Genomic DNA, 13,196 nt, shown 5'->3' with positions numbered 1-13,196 from the left:
AACTCGTTAGGATCAACAGGGCGAGAGCACAGTGGGGATTGATTGCTGGAACAGGGCATCTGCTTCCCTGCCTAAGTGAAAGACAGGACTTGTTCTGAGTGTGTGTTTCACTGCTTTAGAGGTGATTTTCAACATTTTGGAAGTTATTTCTGTTATTTTGCCCTTTACTCACCATGATCTGCACTTCCTTGCTGTCAGCCTTCGTGCAGCAACACCAGGATCAACAGCAATAGCTGCCTTCTCCTCAGCCACATGCCACTCCGCAGGACAGAGAGAATGGACACAGCTCCAGCTCGGAGGAGGTGATAGACGCAATACAGAGTATACAGTCAGAGGATCAGCTCTTTCAACATGACTGAGCAACAGGGTCTCAGGAGGCACAGACTTTCACAACTGGTTGTTATTGGTGGCATCTGCAGCCTTCTAGAACAAGACCCACCAAGTGAGCATGGTGACCGGCATTGCCAGTGACCACCAAAGCTCTGAACTTAGTTGCTTTAGGCTTTTTACAGGAATCTGCTGGTGATGTCTGCAGAATCTCACAGTCTGCTGTGCACAAGAGCTTCTCCTAGGTGACCAATGTCATGTTTGCCAGGATCATTTTGCTACTCTTGAGGCTAGTTTGAACCAAAGGGCTCTTGCATTTGCTGCCATGGCTGGATTCCCACAGGTACAGGGTGTCATAGACTGCATAACATGTGGTAATCATTGTCCCCTCAGATTAACCAACAGTATTTGTCAGTTGAAAGGGATCATTGTCTGCTGGTATGTGACCACCAGAAGGTTTTCATGCATGCCAATGCAAGATATCCTGGAAGCTGCCATTATACCTTCATTCTGTGCCAGTCACATCTCCTGCAGGTCTTTGCACCTCCAAACAGAGTTAATGGATGGGGCTGCTTGGAGACAAGCCTACCCTCTAAGGACATAGCTGATGACACCTGTGAGGAGGCCTACCACTGATGCAGAGGAAAGGTACAACTGGAGCCACATGAGCACAAGAGTGGTCATTGCTCAAGCCATTGGTTTGTTGAAGATGCAATTCAGGTGCCTGTACAGATCTTGGGGTGCTCTTCAGCATGTACCAGCAAGGGTGTCCAGAATAGTAGTGGTTTGTTATGCCTTGCATAACGTAGTGCTTCAAAGAAGTCTGGAGCTTCAGGAGGAGGAAGGTGATGACTCCATTGCATCTCAGGAGGAGCAGCAGGATGAGGAGGAGCCTCATGTGTGCAGGGTGCCTGCAGCCTCTCTCCAATCTGCGACAGACTCATCCAGGGTTGGTCCAGATAACCTGAGTGTGTGGAACCAAATGGAACACTAATGCTGAACCCACTGCATTCCTCCCACCACCGCCGCCCCCCCCCCCCCCCAACACAAATCATTCCCACAGTCAATAATCCCTCCATCTGATTCACACCCTTTGCTCATCTTCTAGTCTGGTCGTGTCATTCTCCTCAAGGCTAATGTCCATTTGGAAGGCGGGAGGCAAAAATGGAGATGACTGGACAATGGAAACTTGAAATAAAGTGCATGATTCATTAATATTTTTCAAATACATTAAGACAGTGATATTCTTATAAACACCCAGTTGAATCCCCTTTTTATAACTAAGAAGTCATCCTTTTCCTGTTACACCTACGTGATGCTAGCCCTGTGGATTCAGCAGAGCTGCTCGTTCTCCTACTCTGACAGCTGAGATACCTTTTGCGGACATCCTCTGGGTTTTGGGGCCCATGAGGGCCCAGCCAAAGACTGCCCTATCTGTACCTCTGCAGGGGCAGTCTTGGTCCTGGAGGCAGCATGTCGGGTTCTGACTGAGAGGGGTGGGTGGCACAAAAAATGAGAAGTGGGAGCCCCTTGAACAGAGTCCCACTTCCTGGGCCCTTCATATTTTCTTTCAAGGCCCATCTGCATTACCCTGCAATGAGGCGCTGAATAGCCAATGCAAGACACCTCCATCCTATTTTAAGTGGCAAACTGAATGTGCAGGCCATTGTGAGGACTAGCATGCAGTCAGTTCTCCATGCAAGTGATCACTCATTCCATGGCAGTGGACATCAGCGCAAATGCCTGAGACATCTTGGCACTCATAGTAGAGATGGACTTCTCCAAAAAAAAGGCACGGATTAATCAGGTATAGTCAGCATGGATTTGTTAAGGGAAGGTCAGGTCTTACTAACTTGATTGAATTTTTTGAGGAAGTAGCAAGGAGGATTGATGAGGGTAGTGCAGTGGATGTGGTCTACATGGATTTTAGTAAGGCATTTGACAAGGTACCACATGGCAGAATGGTCAGAAAAATGAAAGCCCATGTTCTTCTTTTTCTTTTGGGCCTCCTTATCTCGAGAGACAATGGATACGCGCCTGGAGGTGGTCAGTGGTTTGTGAAGCAGCGCCTGGAGTGGCTATAAAGGCCAATTCTGGAGTGACAGGCTCTTCCACAGGTGCTGCAGAGAAATTTGTTTGTTGGGGCTGTTGCACAGTTGGCTCTCCCCTTGCGCCTCTGTCTTTTTTCCTGCCAACTACTAAGTCTCTTCGACTCGCCACAATTTAGCCCTGTCTTTATGGCTGCCCGCCAGCTCTGGCGAATGCTGGCAACTGACTCCCACGACTTGTGATCAATGTCACACGATTTCATGTCGCGTTTGCAGACGTCTTTATAACGGAGACATGGACGGCCGGTGGGTCTGATACCAGTGGCGAGCTCGCTGTACAATGTGTCTTTGGGGATCCTGCCATCTTCCATGCGGCTCACATGGCCAAGCCATCTCAAGCGCCGCTGACTCAGTAGTGTGTATAAGCTGGGGGTGTTGGCCGCTTCAAGGACTTCTGTGTTGGAGATATAGTCCTGCCACCTGATGCCAAGTATTCTCCGAAGGCAGCGAAGATGGAATGAATTGAGACGTCGCTCTTGGCTGGCATACGTTGTCCAGGCCTCGCTGCCGTAGAGCAAGGTACTGAGGACACAGGCCTGATACACTCGGACTTTTGTGTTCCGTGTCAGTACGCCATTTTCCCACACTCTCTTGGCCAGTCTGAACATAGCAGTGGAAGCCTTACCCATGCGCTTGTTGATTTCTGCATCTAGAGACAGGTTACTGGTGATAGTTGAGCCTAGGTAGGTGAACTCTTGAACCACTTCCAGAGCGTGGTCGCCAATATTGATGGATGGAGCATTTCTGACATCCTGCCCCAGAAAGTGGCAAGTTGGATCCAAAATTGCCTCAGTGACAGGAAACAAAGGGTCGTGGTCAATGAATGTTTTTGCGAATGGAAAGTGGTTTCCAGTGGCATTCCACATGGTTCAGTGTTGGGTCCCTTGCTGTTTGTGGTATAAATGATTTGGACTTAAATGTGAGAGGCATGATTGGGAAATTTGCTGATGACACAAACATTGGCCGTGTAGTTGATAGTGAAGAGGATAGCTGTAGACTCCAGAATGAAATCAATGGTTTGGTTGAGTGGACGGAAAAATGGCAAATGGAATTCAATCCAGAGAAGTGTGAGGTAATGCGTTTGGGGAGCACAAACAAGGCAAGGGAATACACAATAAAAAGGGAGGATGTTGAGAGCAGTAGAAGAAATGAGAGACCTTGGAGTGCATGTCCACAGCTCCCTGAAGGTGGCAGGACAGGTAGGAATGTGTTACAACCAGGTGAGAAAGGGTCTACGGGTTCCCACTCAGCCTTTGCCTGGTTTAACCGTAACAGGGTTTAATTTGAAAACATCGTGGTTTTAGCTCCCCCTCGGTGAATCCTTGTTCACTGCACCAATTGTAAGGCAAAGAAATCAGACAGGTTTCCTTAGATTTAAACAACAAAGGTAGAATTTTATTAATCTTCAACTCGAATCCAGTTAACAACTACGAATATGCGACGCGACCACGCTAGCGTGCTAGGATGAACACACGCAGATAGAGACAGAAAAAGTAGAAAAGAATAAAGGGAAAAAGTTTGAGGCACTATCAGGATTATAGTTACAGTCTTTTATGTTCAATGTGGAGTCTTTGGTTGCCGGTAGGTCCTGCAATTCACTGGGGTCCACTGCACGCTTTGACTTGTTTTGATGTCAGAGTCTTTTCTCTCTTGAGGTTTATGTGTCTTCCGTGGGTCCGGTGGCTTGGGAGAAAGCGAGAGAGAGAGACAGCCAGGAGAGAGGCTTCCTTGTTCCAGCTTCAGTTGCAAACTGCCTTCTCTTCTTTTCTCATTCAAAAGCCTGGACCAGCCGGTTAGGCATGTGACCAGCTGGTTTAACCAGTCCTGTCTCTGGATTGTATGTGTTTCCTTACACCTTCAGTTTCTGGTGATCAAAATCCATTTGGATTAGTTGGATCAGTGAGTAGTTCTTTGTCTCCATAAGCATCATCTCTTAGTATGCAAATGTCCTCCAGTCAAAGGTCTGGTGATCCCTTTAACAAGTCATTTCTTCACTCCAGCAACAGTTTAAAAGCAATGTTCATATGACAAAATTAATATGCCTCATTCTTGGCAGGTGGGGGTCTGCATGACAAGTGGCTAAGAAGCCAAATGGAATGCTTTCCTTTATTGGCCGCAGTATAGAATACAAAAGGGATGTAATGCAAGAGCCGTGTAAAATGCTGGTTAGGCCACAGCTGGAGTATTGTGTACAGTTCTGGTCAACACATTACAAGAAGGACATAATTGCTCTGGAGAGAGTACAGAGGAGATTTACAAGAACGTTGCCAGGGCTTGAAAGTTGCAGCTATGAGGAAAGATTGGATAGGCTAGGGTTGTTTTCCTTAGAACTGAGGAGGCTGATGGATGACTTAATTGAGGTGTACAAAATTATGAGGGGCCTAGATAGAATAGACAGAAAGGACCTGTTTCCCCTAGCAGAGAGGTCAATTACCAGAGGGCACAAATTTAAGATGATTGGTAGAGGGATTAGAGGGGACATGAAGAAAAGCTTTTTCACCCAGAGGGTGGTGGGGGTCTGGAATTCGCTGCCCAGATAGGTGGTGGAGGCAGAAACCTCAATTCAATTAAAAGGTACCTGGATATGCACCTGAAGTGCTGTAACCTGCGAGGCTACGGACCAGATGCTGGAAGGTGGGATTAGGAAGGGCAGCTAATTTTTTCGGCTGGCACAGACACGATGGGCTGAATAGCCTCCTCCTGTGCCATAGCTTTTGTATGATTCTCTCTCCAAGGGTGTCCTCTGCCTCTTGAAATGCTGACAGATCCTCACACATTTTCTGTTGATAGTCCAGAATTGGCCTCATAGTGGATGACGCCTGAGGCTCACTATCTGCATCCAACTGAGCAGAGCCTTCCAATGGGGTCTCTACTGCTACCCCTGTCTCCAGACCCTGGTCCCAGTCATTTGTGATGTGCGCCTCACCATGTGACAACCTAGCCAACTCCTTTGGAGGCCCCAGCAAGGTGTGTGCATCTGCACTGGTGGAGGGAGCACATGAGTCATGTGATATTGCTTCCTCAAGAACATGCAGCCGCCTCTAAGATGTCCTCGGTTTTCTCCTGCTCCAGTTCCTGCATCACGCTTGAAGGATCTTTGGGAGGTGAAAGATATGAATAGAACTGACATGGGAAAAGTGTTCAGAGTCATTATTGTGCAGATGCTCATATGTTTGTTTGTGGTGACAGCAAATCCACATGAGTGATTGTGTTATGTGGCAGTGTGATATGTAATTCTGCCATCAGGTATCTGGGAGACACCCATCTCTCCATTGCCAATGCCCAGGCATTCCACTAGCCTGCCGATCTTCAAGGCCTCCTCCTTGCCCTGGTCAGGGTGGCTATTACTGGATGGCCACCCCTCACCCCCCCCCCCCCCCCCCCACCCCGGTTCTCTCTCCCTGTAGTTCTGTGCTCACTTCTGCAAGTAAAGCAGAGAGTTATGAGTGTGAGAAATCGATTGTGTGGAAAGGATGGAATGAAAACATTTGTAGAAGAGGACTGTGAGCGAGGGGTGCGAGATGTCAAGATTAGGGTGAATGTCAGTGTTGCCTGTTCAGATGAGGATGTGCCTGGGGAGTGAGCAATGAGTGGAGCTGCAAGTTGTGTTAGTCTGAGGAGTGCTGTGCAGGAGAATGCTGGGGAAGTCAGAGTGTGTGGCTTGGCACTGAATGTGGGGATGCCACTTCTTGTGATTTTGCTTTAGTTGCTTTAATATTCATCAACATACCACTGAATATGTAAATAGTTTAGTAACATCATCTCAGGAAGTGATGCAAGTTAACATGGGATAGAGTAGTTGGAGCAGTGTTCATCAGTAGGTAGCATGTGTATTGAAGAGTTCTCCTAGAATCCTGTTATTCTTCAATAAAGAACACTTTTAGTTTAGCAATCATTGTTATAGTAGTTGGTACGTTTCTGTTAAGAGCCAATAACACAATATGGTGATAGTGATGCAAATGTGCACAGCGTGTTAATGACTGATCACAAGTGTGACATGGTGGACATCGAGAGAAGCCATAAAAGCCTGGGAAACACTGAAAACAGCTGGGAAGAAGTAGCGCCTGCGAGGTTTGGGACAGGATTCAAAAATCACCCTCGAGAATCAGTACTCCGAGAGAGTGAGTAATAGAAAGGTGAAATTGGGCTTAATTAAAAAAGAAAGTCGATCTGAATTGGGGCTGTGAGACTGCACCATTATTAAGCGTCATGGGTTTTCCCGCCGAAAAGAGCTCAGGGCGTGGCAGCAGGCACAGTAGACCTGCATTGTTTTCTTCCCTCGAGAAAAAAAGTCATGAAAGGAAAAGCCCTGGAAAAAGAATGCTTGTGAAGCAAGAAATTTTGATGCCATGACAACAAAATATCCAACAATGAATTGGAAGGTTCCGGTCGTCCTTCTTGAATTCCAACTTTTTCGACAGTGTATGGAGTTATGCTTTTTAGACCTTGCAAATGCAGAACTCAACAAGCAACCAATAAAAACAAAGATAGCCTCGTGAAGTGGGAGTCTACGTTACAGCCAACAAGAGCTAGACTCACCACATATATCAGTCTACTGTATGGGAGCATTAACGTTGAAGTGCAGATATGGAAGTTTTGCATGGTCGCCACAAATCTTCTATGTTGTTGACACCAATGGTCCAGCATGCTGTAAACTCCAGATTGTGACAATTCACGAGATTAGCAAAGCGCCAATGCTAGATAATCAAGGCAAGTATGACCCTGTTGAGTCTATTCAAGATCTGCAACAGAAATGCTCGGATAGATTTGACATTGTGGGCAGTTTTATAGGAGACGCTGTTCTTTAACTGAAAGACAATACAGTTCCCTCCATAGAAGTTCAGTGTCCATATACACAGGACAAATTAAAGGCCAAGCTTTACACGATAGAACAACAAGGGATTATTCACTGTGTTCAGTAACACACTGATTGGTTTAGTTTTATAACCACTGTAATTAAGAAGGATGATACCATTAGAGCATGCTTGGATCCCAGAAGATTAAATCGAGCACTCAAATGTTGTCCTCAAGATCCCTACTCTAGAGGGGCTCAACCCAAAGTTTGCTAGAGCCAAGTTAATGGATATTGGTCAGTGCACCTTTCCGAGGATTCACAGGGACTAATGACATTAAGAACACTGTTTGAGAGGTATTGCTTTCTATGGTTACCATTCGGTCTGTCAGTGAGTCAGAGCTGTTCCAACAGCATATGGATCACATTACCGAGAGTGTTCCTGGATGTGTTTGCATTGCAGATGACGTAGTGGTCCTGGGAAGTACCAAGGAAGAGCATGACAAGAATCTTAACATTCTAATGGAGACGGCTGGAAGAGAAGGTCACGTGTTTAATAGCAAAAACTGTGCTATCAATGTGAGCCATAATAATTTCATCAGTTCAATCTCTTCTGACACTGAAATATGACCAGATCCCAGTAAAGTTTAGGATGTACAATCAATGCTACTCCTCAAGATAAAGATGATTTACAGAGGTGTTTGAGCCTGTTTAACTTCTTAGCAACATATATCTCGAATTTCTCTGAGAAAGCATCATCACTCTATGAACTTCTCAAGAAAGATACGCCATACTTGTGGCATGAAGATCATCAGCATGCATTTGATTTGTTAAGACAGACACTTTCCGTTGAAACATTTTTACAATACTACGACCCAAGGAAAGAAACTACACTCAAAGTAGATGGATTTTAAGAAAGCGTTTTGTAAGGTACAACATAAAAGGCTGGTTAACAAAATTGAGGCTCATGAAATAGGAGGGTCAGCGTCCAATTGGATAAAAAAAATTGAATGATCCACCCGTTTGAGACGACATGGTTCCCTGTCAAAGATCTGTAATGAGCCACGGTCTTACAAGGTAACCATCCCGAATAGAGCGATGGTGAAAAGAAATAGATGTCAGCTAAGAGAGTTATCCAACAGCATCATACCTAACATTCCTGCAGCATCAAGAACACATTCACATTCAAGTTCTGAGAGTGGTTTAGGAATATGACATGTGCAACACTCAAGTACAAGATAATTGTCAGTCTAGACCTCCCAGTCAAGAGAAAAGAATTGACAATTCCAGATCTCAGCAAAGTTTCACTGTTACCAGATCAGGTCGAGTCAGCAGACCATCTGTACATTTCAGATACACTTGAATAATTAATGTAAGAGTCCATACATGGGTAAATACTGTTCATAATTCTCCTGTTTCATTATGTACATAGCTTATAACTTATGTAATCTTTAAGGGGGATGTTGTAATATTGTTTTAGTTACTTTAATACTGATTAACGTACTACTGAATATGTAAATACTTTAGTGTACATTGTGACAGAAACCACACCTGCCAAATGGAAACATATTAATAATGTCATATGGAACACCATTTGAACTTTTACTGGACATTGAACATAACTTGTTCAAAAAGACCACAGAGCTGAATGGCTAAAAACATGGCTGCACATTTGCATTCTGAAAGACAGTTACATGGGGAAACAATGGGAGTACACCCTGCTTCAATTAGCCAGATGGGTTTTAGTTTAGTTTAGTGATACAGCACTGAAACAGGCCCTTTGGCCCACCGAGTCTGTGCCGACCATCAACCACCCATTTATACTAATCCTACACTAATTCCATATTCCTACCATATCCCCACCTATCCCTATATTTCCCTACCATCTACCTATACTAGGGGCAATTGCTAATGGCCAATTTACCTATCAACCTGCAAGTCTTTGGCATGTGGGAGGAAACCGGAGCACCCGGAGGAAACCCACGCAGACACAGGGAGAACTTGCAAACTCCACACAGGCAGTACCCAGAATTGAACCCGGGTCGCCGGAGCTGTGAGGCTGCGGTGCTAACCACTGCACCACTGTGCCGCCCAATTTTGTCAATAGTGATGATCAAAAGGCATTTACAGAGACAATGACTCTCAATGCCAGCACTCCACCCTCCCCGCAAACCCCCACCCCTCCCCCACCGAATGTGTCTGGTAAGCTTTGAAGAATCAAAATCCTCGCAGGCAATGCTATTTCAAACAAAGAGCTGGTCACATGACTAGCCTGCTGGCCAACCTGGGAATTGATTGAATTATGCCTGACAGAAAAGTTTGGGCAGACTGCTTTTTGAAGACCAAAGAGAAGCAAGTTCTCTCTTTCTCTGTCTTTCACACAGGGACCCACGGAAGCAACTTAAGCATCTAGACAGGAGACCCCTGGTAACAGCAAAACAAGCTTGAAAGTGCACTGGGCCCCAAAGAGACCTGCATGACTTAACTTCAATCAAAGACTTTACAGCAAAACTTAAACCAATCACTGAATTCCGTCTACTACCTCCAACCTTCCCCCTTCAATTCTTTCTCCTCCTTCTCTGTATCTATTTGTGTGTGTGTTTATTGCGTATGCATGCTCGCATGGTTGCGTCGCGTATTTTTAGTAGTTTTAACTGAATTAAGAGTGTTAAGGTTAATAAACTTACATCTTTCTTGTTTAAACATGAGAAAGCCTGTCTGATTGGTTCGTTTACAATTACAATTAGAAAGCAGTGAGCAAGGACTCACTGAGGTGAAGCTAAAGACACTGGCAGACGGGAGCCGGACTCCGACGTAAAAGTCAGTGCCGATCCCGCTCCCGCCCAACCTGGGGATCCGTCCCGTATTTTACGGATCCCCAGGCTTTAATTGGCCCGAGGCGAGACTTCCAGCCGCTTGAGGGGGGAGGTCCCGCCTCAGTGAGCTGCCAGCCAATCAGCGGGCCGGCAGCTCTTAGTCTCAGCAGCGCCACTGGGAGCGGTGGCCACTGCTGAGACTGCAGCCCAGCCGACCGAGGAGGACGCAATGGAACCGGAACAGAAGGTAGGTTCGGGCAGCCTCACCAGGGGAAATCGGTCGTGCCCTGGTGAGGCTAGGGTGGTCATTTGGGGGGGAGGGGGGTGTGCTGTTTCCCGGGGTAGGGGGTGGTAGGTGGGGGCGGCTCTCAATCAGGCCCTCTGTGCTCGATTGCCAGGCCCCCCACCCCGGGGTGTGGAAAGGCCAGCAGCTGTAGCTGTGCAGCCTTTAACGTCCCCGGCACACGCGCTTGCCACAGGTAGAATACCCGTGGAGGCGGGCGAGGGCTCTTAAGTGGTCACTTAAGGGTCTTGAATGGCATCGGGTGGGCAGGCCGTCTCTCGCCCCCCCCCCCCCCCCCCCTCGGACCAACGTAAAGTTGATCGGAGGCGGAATCGGGGCGGTGAGGCCTCCCAAAGCCTGCTGCTCAATTTTACGCCACCCCCTCGCCACCATTTGACCCGCTGAGGCAGCGTAAAATTCTGGCCACCGTGTTTTACAAAGTTAAACCCTGTTATGGCCAAAGCAGGAAAGGGGCGAGAGGGGAGCCTGAGACCCATTCCTCACCTGGTCATAACAACATCGTCACAGGAAATGATACAAGTTAACATGTGATACAGTAGTTGCAGCAGTGTTAGCTGGTAGCATATGTATTGAAGAGCTCTCCTGGAATCCTGTTATTTTTCAATAAAGAACCCTGCATTTAGTTTATGAATCATTGTCGTAGTGTTTAGTACATTTGTGCTAAGAACCAATAACATAATACTACTCATCTTTCCTGCCCTAATGAAGTCATTGAACCTCTTGAGGCACTGAATCCAGCTATGCGACACCACCTCACTTCTTCAGTTACCTCCAGCCACGTCTGTTTGGTTTGTGAGTCACGCCTCTTCTTCCCATCCATAGGGGAACAATATTTCTCTTTGAGATCTCACAGCCTGCAGCATGACCTCCAGGGAAGCATCAGAGAACCAGGAAGGGCAGCCTTCTCATGTTATGCATCCCCTGTTCTGCTTGCTCTATCCTCAGTGACAGGCCTGCAATGGTGCCATGCTGACCCGTGCCGGGATCCCTTTAGCTAGAGATCCTTCAATTGACAGGTGGGCGTCATCACCATGTCGCACTCAGTGATTGGCCAGGAAACCTGCAAGTGGAATGTTAATGCCGTGGATAGGTTAAGAAGCCACAGCAAAGCCTGCTCCACCAACAGGTTCCCGACCCGCTGTCGGTCTCACCCCTGCTGCAAGCAGGTCAATTATGTAAAAATTCTACCCACTGACACTGGAAAATCCTTTTGCAATATCAGCTACAGGTGTTACACTTGTAAAGGGTTACCACAGCACTTTTTAATGGAAACATAGACAGGACATACTAATTTTAATAGTATTTAAATATACATTAGCAGATCTTCCATTGTAGTACTCCTTATGTTTCCAGGACAAGAACTTGTGCATGTACCAATCAACCCCTTTCCCCTTTGTGACTTAGAGGATATGCTATTTCTCTCATGACAGGAGCATTATACAATATAAAGCCTTCTTGGCTCATAGCCGAAAAAAAATTCTTGCTGCACCTGCCTGATTCTTTTCTGTTCTCTAGTTATATTTTTGACCCTCTATTGTCTTTCATCCCTTCTCTCTTGATCTTTCTTGTTCTATCTCACACTCTCTGTATGTATAGTTCCCAAGCACTTCTCATTGTGGTAGCTGTATTGCTTTGTCCATTTTTTTTTCTTACTTTTTTTTGCAAGTCATTCCTGTATCACACCTTTTGTTTGTATGGCCTCGGTGTCTTTGTGTTCAGCTATTCCCTGTAGGGAAGTAGTCAAAAGAGGCGCATTCTGAAGTCAAATTTGTGCCTAATTGCTAAGGTAAACTTCTGTAGCTTGACAACAAATTACAAATCTTGAGCTCTGCTCCTTGGGGATTCAATAAATCACTAGCTTTATTTCTCCTCACTGAATAATTTTGACACTATGAATTGTGACATTCTGAATTGCGACAGATGCACGTTAACTGCAAGGCTTGTATAGGTTGATGTTTTTCAGTAATCCTGCATCTTGCAGTGGTTATATGACACAAAAGAACTTAATCCTGTTAGGATTATACTTGGAACAAACTGGCGACAATATAACTAATGTTTTTAAAATGTGTTACCCAAATGTGTACAAATCCATCTACATGCGCACCACAAACCCATGTGGAGAATTATTAGTGTAAAAAGAAAATAGCTTGCAATACACAATTTATACTTATGTTCATATACTATATATTCTATCTATATTTTCAGTAGAACTCTAAATACATTTAATGTCAAATCCTAATTATAAGTGCATTGGATTGCAGTATATTGTTGCACTGAACCTTTTATTCCAAGGGGGTGGCAGGTTTGATTGTGGATCTGATCTCAGTGGAACCAGCAGTGCTGTGCCAACTGTTGGCCTGAGCACCACTACTTGGGACGGAGAAAGCTGTCTAAGGTTACCCCCTCCCCCCCCCGACCCCCAACCCACCCCAATCATTAATCAGCAACCGAGGCTCAAAGTGTGGGTATATGGACATATAAACTGCAAGCAAGATTGAGTTAAGTTGTTCTGAAGCAAATCTATTCTACAAATAATAAACAAGCGAATAACAACAGTGGCTTCTCCTCGCAATGTGCACTGTTAAATCTGGAGTTCCCCAAGGATCTTTTGTTGGTCTCCCTCTCTTCATTATCTGAGCATTCTCAGGGAGTGCAGAAATGAGCAATAAATGTGGCCTTGACAGCACTGTCCACATCGGAGAACAAATATGTTTTAAAAAGCTTCCTAGCACTGGGTGTCAATTTGATTGCCCTTTATTAAATTGTTGCTAATGCCTGATTATCCTTACTATCAGTGACCAGAACTATACACAGTATTGTAGGTGTAACCATACATTTCCTTTCTACAA

Source organism: Heterodontus francisci, chromosome 10 (genome assembly GCF_036365525.1).
Source record: "Heterodontus francisci isolate sHetFra1 chromosome 10, sHetFra1.hap1, whole genome shotgun sequence".
In the NCBI taxonomy this organism is placed as follows: Eukaryota; Metazoa; Chordata; class Chondrichthyes; order Heterodontiformes; family Heterodontidae; genus Heterodontus; species Heterodontus francisci.
The sequence above is the reverse complement of the archived record's forward strand: the minus strand, read 5'-3'. Positions refer to the sequence as shown.